This window comes from Trichosurus vulpecula, chromosome 1 (genome assembly GCF_011100635.1).
Source record: "Trichosurus vulpecula isolate mTriVul1 chromosome 1, mTriVul1.pri, whole genome shotgun sequence".
NCBI classification, from domain to species: Eukaryota; Metazoa; Chordata; class Mammalia; order Diprotodontia; family Phalangeridae; genus Trichosurus; species Trichosurus vulpecula.
In genome coordinates, this window is record NC_050573.1 from 293,667,511 (window position 1) to 293,678,387 (window position 10,877).

Here is a 10,877-nt window from a genome sequence, read left to right on the forward strand (position 1 = left end):
GTTTGAATTACAAATTTTCTCCCCATTTCTACCCTCCCACATACTCCAAGATGGCATATATTCTGATTGCTCCGTTCCCCAGTCAGCCCTCCCTTCTGTCATCCCACTCACCCCCATCCCCTTTTCCCTTAAGGGCAAGATAGATATTTATGCCCCATTGTTTGTATATCTTATTTCCTAGTTGCATGCAAATCCTCCTTTTTTGAACATCTTCTTTTAAAACTTTGAGTTCCAGATTCTCTCCCCTTTTCCCTCCCCACCCACCCTCCCTAGGAAGGCAAGCAATTCAACATAGGCCACATGTGTATCATTATGCAAAACCCTTCCACAATATTCATGTTGTGAAAGACTAACTATATTTTGCTCCTTACTATCCTATACCCCTTTATCCAATTTTCTGCCTTCACTCTGTCCCTTTTCAAAAGTGTTTGTTTTTGATTACCTACTCCCCCTATCTGCCTTCACTTCTATGGTCCTACCTTTTTTCCTCCGTCCTCCTCCTTTCCTGTGGGGCAAGATACCCAATTGAGTGTGTATGTTATTCCCTCCTCAGGTCAAATCCAATGAGAGCAAGATTCACTCATTCCCCCTCACCTGCCCCCTCTTCCCTCCCAACAGAGCTGTTATTTCTTGCCACTTTTATGTGAGATAATTTACCTCATTCTATCTCTCTCTTTCTCCCTCTCTCAATATATCCCTTCATATTCAGCTCACTCTTTGCCCTCTGTCTACATATGTGTGTGTGTGTGTGTGTGTGTGTGTGTGTGTGTGTATGTATATTCCCTTCAGCTACCCTAATACTGAGATCTCATGAGTTATACACATCATCTTTCCATGTAGGAATGTAACCAAACAGTTCAACTTTAGTAAGTCCCTTGAGACTTCTCTTTCTTGTTTACTTTTCCATGCTTCTCTTGATTCTTGTGTTTGCAAGTCAAATTTTCTATTCAGCTCTGATCTTTTCACTGAGAAAGCTTGAATGTCCTTTATTTTATTGAAAATCCATATTTTGCCTTGGAGCATGATACTCAGTTTGGCTGGGTAGGTGATTCTTGGTTTTAATCCTAGCTCCATTGACCTCTGGAATATCATATCCCAAGCCCTTCGATCCCTTAATGTAGAAGCTGCTAGATCTTGTGATATCCTGATTTTGTTTCCACAATACTCAAGCTGTTTCTTTCTGGCTGCTTACAGTATTTTCTCCTTGACCTGGGAACTCTGGAATTTGGTGACGATATTCCTAAGAGTTTTCTTTTTGGGATCTTTTTCAGGAGGTGATCGTTGGATTCTTTCCATTTCTATTTTACCCTCTGGCTCTAGAATATCAGGGCAGTTCTCCTTGATAATTTCTTGAAAGGTGGTATCTAGGCTCTTTTTTTGATCATGTCTTTCAGGTAGTCTAATAATTTTAAAATTCTCTCTCCTGGATCTATTCTCCAGGTCAGTGGTTTTTCCAATGAGATATTTCACATTGTCTTTCATTTTTTCATTCCTTTGGTTCTGTTTTAGAATATCTTGATTTCTCATAAAGTCACTTATATAATTTTTAAGGTAGTATTTTCTTCAGTGGTCTTTTGGACCTCCTTTTCCATTTGGGTAATTCTGGCTTTGAAGGCATTCTTCTCCTCATTGGCTTTTTGGAGCTCTTTGGCCATTTGAGTTAGTCTATTTTTTAAGGTGTTGTTTTCTTCAGTATGTTTTTTGGGTCTCCTTTAGCAAGTCATTGACTTGTTTTTCATGGTTTTCTTGCATCCTTCTCATTTCTCTTCCCAATTTTTCCTCTACTTCTCTCACTTGCTTTTCCAAATCCTTTTTGAGTTCTTCCATGGCCTGAGACCAATTCATATTTTCCTTGGAGATTTTTGATGTAGGCTCTTTGAGTTTGTTGACTTCTGGCTGTATGTTTTGGTTTTCTTTGTCACCAAAACAAGATTCCAAAGTCTGAGTCTGAATCTGAGACAATTTTCGCTGCCTGGCCATGTTCCCAGTCAACTACTTGACCCTTGAGTTTTTCGTTGTGGTGTGACTGCTTGTAGAGTATAGCGTACTCTGTTCCAAGCTTGAGGGGTTGTGCTGTTGTTTTCAGAGGTATTTCTACACAGGAAGCTCTTCCATACCAGTGCTCCTCCTCCCCCAAGAACCGCCAACCAGAATTGGACTGAGATCTAAGCAGGCTCTGTGCTCCTGTTGTGATCTGCCACTTAATTCCTTCCACCAGGTAGGCCTGGGGCCAGAAGCAACTGCAGCTGTAGTTCTGTGTCTTCACTTTGCTGCCCCTAGGGCAGTGGCCGAACCTCGTACTCCTTTCACTCTTTCCCTGAAGCTTTTCCCACTAACCTTCTCTGTTGTCTTTGGTGTTAGTGGGTTGAGAAGTCTGGTAAGTGCCAAAGCTCACTGATTCAGGGCGCTAGGGCCTGTTTCACCCGGTTTCCAGTCTCGTTGGTCTGGGCGCTGCCCATCCTTGGTTCTGTTCCTCTGCGCTCCCAGCTCCGTTCGAAATAGACCTTACCCAGCGACCATCCAGGCTTTCCTTGGGTGATGCCCTGCTTCCCTCTGCCATTTCGTGGGTTCTGCAGTTCTAGAATTTGTTCAGAACCATTTTTTATCAGTGTTTGGAGGGTCCTGGGGGAGAGCCCTAGGCAAATCCCTGCTTTCCAGCCACCGTCTTGGCTCAGCCCTAACTTATGAAAAGCAAACACTTTCAAAAAAGGACAAGGTCAAGGGAGAAAATTGAATAAAGGGGGACAGGATAGGAGGGAGCAAAATGTAGTTAGTCTTTCACAACATGAGCATTGTAGAAGGGTTTTACATAATGATACATGCGTGGCCTATGTTGAATTGCTTATCTTCTTTGTGAGGGTGGGTGGGGAGGGAAGAAGGTAGAGACTTTGGAACTCAAAGTTTTAAAAGCAGATGTTCAAAAAAAGGTTTTTTTTTTTTTTTTGCATGCAACTGGGAAGTAAGATATACAGGTAATGGGGCATAGAAATCTATCTTGCCATACAAGAAAGTAAGGGAAAAGGGGATTGGCGGGGAGTGGGGTGACAGAAGGGAGGGCTGACTGGGGAACGGGGCAATCAGAATATATGCCATCTTGGATTGGGCAAAAGGGTAGAAATGGGGAGAAAATTCATAACTCAAAGTCTTGTGGAAATCAATGCTGAAAACTAAAAATATTAAATAAATAATAATTTAAAAAATGAATAAAAAGGACCTTTATACAAACTTCAGAGAAATGTACCTTGTCAGTCAGAATTTAGCTTGTCTGATAGTTTTTTCATTTCTCAGAAATTTTGACTTTCAAATTTTTGTTAAGTTAAAGAATAAATGGAAAGTGAAGGAAATGTATTTTATATACATACACATGTATACATATATATAATTTTTAGTTAAATAATCAAATTTTAAAGAGCATACATAAAATTCCAGGTTAAGAGAAATGTTTTAAAAATTCCCATTTTCTTTTCATTTGCCAAATATGCAGTTTTCTTTTATGTGTGTTTTCCTGGTTAGTGGACACTACATAGAAAAAGCCTAACCAGCCCCCACTGCTGACGTCCCAAGAATTCAGGCTTTTTCTTCTGTCTCATTTTTCTGAGGTGATGTCAGCCAGTGTGGTGTTATAGTGAACATTTATTATCTGTGAGCAGGAGAGGATGCTATGTATAGTTTCAGGCTTTTATCCATTTGTTTTCTAGCCTTAAATTCTCATTCAATCTATTCTCTCTTTTGTAATTAAAAGTAAAAGAAAGAAAGAAAGCATGCTTCCTTTCAATGGACACATACAACTTCAGATGTCAGAAGTGTATCCATCTTAAACTAGTCCTGTAATTTGTGCCAGAAGAAAGCTTTGGCTTGTCTTCCATGCTCCACTTCATGTCTGTTGCCATCTAGGTGCATGCTGAAGAAACACACACACACACAGACCATATATGTACACACAACCATTATTGTCAGTGGAGAGTTTTGTTTGTGAATTGATGATGACCTCTATCGTGTATAGTATATCTGTCTCTAGTAGAGCTTTCCATTCTTTATTTGACAGACTGCTGTATAACATCTTTAATGAACATGACATACCGTATAATAAGTACTACTGACAGTTCAGAATAAATATTCATTGTGGTGAAGAGGCAATAGCTTACTCTGCTCCCTTCATTATAAAAGGAACCTGAATACTTAATTCATTGTCCTCCCCTTAAAATGCACCCTTTTATATTGGAAACATGTCTTTTTTCCCCTTTGTTTCTGCATCACTGTTTTGGTAAACATTTCTACTATCCATATCTAGGTCAAACTGATGTCACATACCAAGTAATAAAAAATCCAGTCACTCCTACAGATGTTTCTAAATGCCTGGATGTTTCATGTGGAATACATCAAACATCTGGTTGATTGATTGAATCTTTCACTTTTATCCAGGGTATTTTGTCTTGTAGACACAGACAACCTGAAATGCTCAGAATATCTCCCCTTCAAATGAAATCTCATGGTAGACAATGAAGAAATTCTGCAAAGATACTTGCATGGCAAAAATATTTTTCAGCAACCTTAAACTATATCTTACCTACTCATACTTACAAATTAATGTAAACATTTTTAACGTGCCATGAAAGTTATTTATGGTCCAAAGACCCTGTTTTAAGAAAAATGATAAGTATTATCTTTTTTTGAAAAAAAATTATTATTTTTCCTCAGTTGCAAGTAAAAACAATTTTTAACATTTGTTTATCAGAACTTTGACTCTCAAATTCTCTCCCTTCCTCCCCCTACTCCCCACATTGAGAAGACAAGCTATTAGATATAGGTAATACATGTATAGTCATGCAAAACATTTCTGTATTAAGTCATGTTGTAAAAGAAAACATAGGCCAAAAAAAATCAAAAGAAAAATTAATTAAAGTATGCTTCAATCTGTATTCAGCATCATGAGTTCTTTCTTTGGGGATGGATAGCATTTTTCATCAAAAGTCCTTTAGAGTTGTCTTGGATCATTGTAGTGCTGAGCTAAGTCATTCACAGTTCATCATCTTACAATATTGGTGTTACTTTGTACATCATATATTTAGCTTTGCATCAACTTATGTAAGTCCAGGTTTTTCTGAGAATATCCTGCTCATCATTTCCTATAGCACAATAATATTACATTATAATCACATACTACAGTTTGCTTGGCCATTCTGCAATTGATGAGCATCCCCTCAATTTCTAATTCTTTGCCACCAGAAAATAGCTGCTATAAATATTTTTGTACATATAAGTCCTTTTCCTTCTTTTACTTTTTATTTCTTTGTGATATAGACCAAGTAGTGGTATTGCTAGATCAAAGGGTATGCATGGTTTTATAATCCTTTGGACATAGTTCCAAATTGCTCTAGAGAATTGTTGAATCAGTTCACAACTCCACCAACAGTTTATCAGTGTCTCCTTTTTCTACATCCCCTCCAACCTTTGACCTGATTATGGGCAAAGCAACAGAGTCCTGCTTCAGTGCTAGCAGAGAGACCCCTGTAATCTCCTTCTGACCAGTTGTTCAATGCCCTTAGCACTGTGGGCTGAGAGATCCAGAAGCAGCTGCTACTGCTGCTGATTCAGTGGCTCCCAAGGCCTGCTTCTGATTTGCTGGACTGTGCTCCACTCTTACCTAGATTTGACAGACCTTTTCTGCTGACCTTATAAATTGTCTTTGGGTGGAAAATTATTTCACACCATCCCTTTCTGGGTTCTGCTGCTCTACAAATTGTTTTAAGGCATTATTTAAAGGTGTTCAGAGGGGTTTTGGGGAGAGCTCAGGTGAGTCACTGCTGCCTTTTCTCTACCATCTTAGCTCCACCAGTTCAAAGACCTTTGGTGTATCTCAGCCTCTTAACACATTAATGAAAAGGACAGACCTTGGAGTGGTTACTTCCATAGTGTTCTTAACTGACCATCATCAACCAATGTTGAAGCCACTAACTGTTTATCTCAGGTTGAAGTCAGTCCATCTTTAGCCAAACTTCCAATTGAAGAAGAGGTTTTGAATGCTCCTCTAGTGTGACAAAGTGACTGATGTTGATTCCATTCCAGCTGAGATCTGCAAGGCAGAGAGTCCACTGTTCATACAAAAGGTGATGGAAATCTTCTGGGTTATATGGCAAGAGGAGGTTATCCCCTAGGAGATCAGTGATCTACATTGTCCATTTTTGTAGAGGAAAGGGAAATATGATTGTCCTGTGACAATCACAGGGGAGTCTTTGTCTTAGTCATGGAAGGCAAGATTCTTGCCAGAGTTCTCCTTATCCTCCTGATCTTTCACCTGGAAGATGGTCATTTACCTGAGAGCCAGAGTGGCTTCAGAAATGGCAGAGGAATGGTTGATACAATGTTTGCTACCCAGCAACTCTAAGAGAAATGCCAGGAGCAGAACAGGGGTCTGTATACAAGGTTTTTTTTATCTAAGGCCTTTGAAACTGTCAGTCATGAGGGCCTGTGGAAGATCATGGCAAAATTTGACTGCCCAGTGAAATTCATCAGTATTGTATGCCAGTTTCATGGTGTCATGTTTTCATGGGTTCTGGATAATGGATGCTGCTCTTGCGCTTTATCAATCACCAATGTAGAGAATCAGGGTTGTGTGCTTTTTTGCATGGTGTTGTCAAAACAGTTTCAACAAGGACAGAAAGTATATTAAGGTCAACTACTGCACTGATGGTAAATTATTTAACTTGAAAAGACTACTAGCCAAGACTAAAGTGGAAGGAGAGTTGGTGAATGACTTTTTGTTTTCAGATGATTGTGCACTCAATGTAGCCTCTGATGCTGAGATGCAATGATGTATGGATTGATTCTCTGCCACTTGTGTTAATCTTGGCTTAATGATTAAAACTAAGAAAATGAAGCTTCTCCACTACCTAGCACTACACAATTCATATTTGGAACCTTTGGTTACAGCAAATGGAGAAATTTTGAATGTTATGGATAAGTTCACTTACCTAAGCAGTACATTTTCCAGGGATGTACACCTTGATGATGAGGTTGAGACACACATTGCCAAAGCTATCTCAGAGTTTGGGAGGCTCTGAAACAATGTGTGGTAGAGAAGTGTCAGGCTGTCTACCAAACTGAAGCTCTGCAGAACTGTTGTGCTGACCTCATTGTTGTATGCCTTTGAAACTTGGACACTCTGCCAGTATCATGCCAGAAAATTGAACTGCTTTCATTTGAATTGTCTTAGGAAGATTCTGAAGATCACCTGGCAACATGATGTACTAGACACTGAGGTCCTTGCTCAAGCTGAATTGCCAAGCATTCAAACTGTAATGCAGAGAGTGCATCTCTGATAGGCTGACCACATTGTTCAAATGCCAAGTGTACATTTGCCTAAAAAACTATTTTTGAAAATGAAGGACAAACACAACAACAACAGTTTTATGGAGAACTCACACAAGGAAGTGCTCACACAGGGGTCAGAAAAAGCAATACAAGGACACTTTCAAGCATTCTCTGAAGAACTTTGGAATTTATTGTGTGACATGGGAGACACTGGAACAGGAAAGGAAATAAATTATCTCTACAGTCATGTAAGTAAGGACTGTGGGCTCGAAAATGTCCAATTGCAAGAAAAACCATTAAGGCAGAGTGCTGAGCCAATAACCATTTATTAAAGGGGCCTAGCCCCTTTAGTGAATAGGATCTCAGATCTACCATATGATCTGAGATGCTCCCTTTCTCCAGGGCCTTAGTTTCATAGTGCTTAATAAAACAAATAATACAGATGATGCAAACTAAAAATACAGAAGATAGATCTTGCCCTTTACCCTCCAGGAGGGTCACAAAATACAGAATCCCATTAATTAGCAAACAGGCTAATGAACAGACCTTGACAGACCTATCTTGATCTTTCAAGAGGTCCTATCATGCCAGTGAACTGACCCATATAACAGGCTGATAAACAGATGCCAAAACATCTACATGGACCAATGGCACAGTAGCAAGGCAGGCCACAAGCCAGCAACCAGGGTCAATCATTGCCCAAATGCTCATTGCCATCTCCCCATATTGGACAACAAGAGGATAAAGAAGGATAGAGGGGCAATTAAATGGCTGGGGGACTTTCTATATGCTGGGATTGTCCCCCTCCTCAGCAGGAAGAAAGAGTGAAGGTCCTCTAGTTGGCTTCCTATGATTAAGCTAGTGAACTTCTTAGCACGTGAACTTCTGATTATGCACTATATAGTTTGGGGTGCTTTATAAAAGCATTGAGACCTTTTATAAGAGTTTTGGGCCTTTTATAAGAAAGAACCTGTCCAATTAATTATTACTGAGTGTACATGTATTAGTTGATCAACTAAATGTATATTGATAAACAAGTATAATGTTAATAATTACTGATAATCACTACCCTTATTAAACCACTAACTGATTAATACTGATTGGGAGCAAAATTGGGGTCTACCATGTAATCATTTCAAGACTGAAGTGACTACTTGTTGGGGAAATGTTATGTGGTATTCTTAATTTGGGATGAACCTGAAATCTGAGGTGCCTTCCATTTCTGAAGAGTTTATAAAATAAACAATTAAAATCTTGTCTGATGAAATGGTTATTTTGCATTCAAATTAGAATTTAAAATATGTTGAAAAATTCTCACATTGCTCATGTCTAAAATGTATGTTTCTTTCTGCATTTTTAAGTTCATTGCCTCCCTATTAGAAGGTGAATGATAGCACCTTTTATCTTTATTGTTTTACGCTCATGATTTATTATTGTGTTGACCAGAGTTCTAAAGGTATCTTTAAAAATTATAACTATATAGATTGTGCTAGTTCTGCTCATACTTCTCTGTATCCATTCATAGTGATCTTCCAAGTTTCCTCCAAAATTGTCAATTCTAACATTTCCTATAGAACAATAATATGCCATTATTCACATATCTCCGTATATTTAGCCATTCGCAGTAGGAGGACACTCAGTTTACAGTTTTTAACTCATGAAAAGAGTTCTTATAAATGTTTTTGTTCATATGAAGTCTTTTCTTCATTCTTTGATCTCTGGGGTATAAGCCTAGAAGTGGTGATATAACTATGTTGAAGGATATGTACAGTTTAGAGTCTTTGGGGACATGGTTCAAATTGCTTTTCAGAATGGCTGGAAGAATTCAAAGTGAAGAAATTTTAAAGTATATGATTTTTACCTTAAATGCCATTAGATATGAATTCAACTTCTTTTTAAAAATTTAAGCAAAAATCTGAGTTTTGTTTTCAGAGATTGAATGTGCTTATTTAAACACAAAGCAAATATAATTCAGATGAATTGTTTTCATCTACAAGATTTTTAAAAAAACAATCTCTGTACATATTAATTTCATAGCTGCGAAGTCTTACAATAGTTAGTAGGAATATATTTTCAAAGGACTAGTTGGAGGTTGAAAACATATAATGCCCATCAACCTTAACAGAAACGATATTTCTAAAAGGTTAAGACTTGGTCTGAGATTTTGAAGGTTAGGTATGATAGCAACTTGAGCACTGAGAGCAATGATAAAAATAGATTAAGTAAAAGTTTTATTCTGAACAGGACATTTTAACAAAATGCTAACTAAATCTAGCTGAGTAAGGAGTAGTAAGAAATTTTTCTAAATGTTTCCTTTCCTAGGCCTGGCTTCCTCTGCTACCCATCACATCCTCCTACAGTACATACACAGTTGCTTTTGCTGTGCTTCATTTCTGACTTTATACTAGAATCTGGCTTTCTTACAAAAGATAGCTCTTCAGATTCTGACTTAGTCTTTCCTTGCTGACCAAAATATAGTGTTCTAAATACTGGACTGTGGAGGCAAATGTTTAACAGCCTGCTAAATAACAGAATTTGAAGTTTAATCTGCATTATTGGCATTTTCTAGGTCAATTTCATCATATGCAGAATTATAGGAATGCTGCATGGAAGAGTTGAGACTTAGGCTAAGTCGAAGGAAGTGTAGAATTTAGACAACCACACATGATTGGAATTCCTCCTCTTCCTTCTCCTTTTTTCCCTCCTCTTCCTCCTTCTTTTCCTTCTTCCTCCATCATCATCATCATCATCACCATCATCAATCATCGTTATCATCATCATCACTTCTACAGTAATGGTATATAAGCTCCTAGAGGGTATGAACTGTTTTCATTTTTGGTTTTGTATTATCAGAGCCTAGGTCTAAACAATCAACACAATAATAAATTGATTCCTGACTTGAAGCATTTGCCAAGGTATAAATATACTGAATTTAAAAGTCAAACCTTTGGGAGCTGGCTCCAGCATACTCCTTGCTTAGTACTACAGATTAATTTTCAAAGTTAGTATACTTTTTAATCATATAGCATTTATCTTTGCATAATAACAAAGTAGTTGCTGATTTAATCAGTAGAAGTCCAAAAGTACATTCATATTCATAAATCCCCATTGCTCCCCAAAAAGAAAATAACTGCCTGGCTAGAAAGGAAAAGTATCAGTGAAGGATTGTGTATATTGGGGAGAAGGAGGAAGTTGGTGGAATGAGGGAGAAATATATTTTCTTAGAGGTAAAAATAAACGGCTAAAACAGTATAGAAATGGCATATAAGAGTGTGAAGCATCTCAATTTGGAAGGCACTAAGGAAATTAATTCAAACCTTTTATTTTACATATGGGAAACTTTGCAATGTGATCCAAGATCACAAAGAGGATCAGTGGCAAAGTGAGAATTCAAACTCAGGTTGTCTTCTCCCAATGCCAGTACTTTGCCCACTATGCCATACTGTTCTACTGCTAGTATGATTTCAATTATGATTGTTCTCTTGGTGTATTTATTTTTTCTGCTTTGTCTAAACTACCAGTGTCTCTATTAGCTAGATCAGTGACTTGGAAAAACTACTTTATCT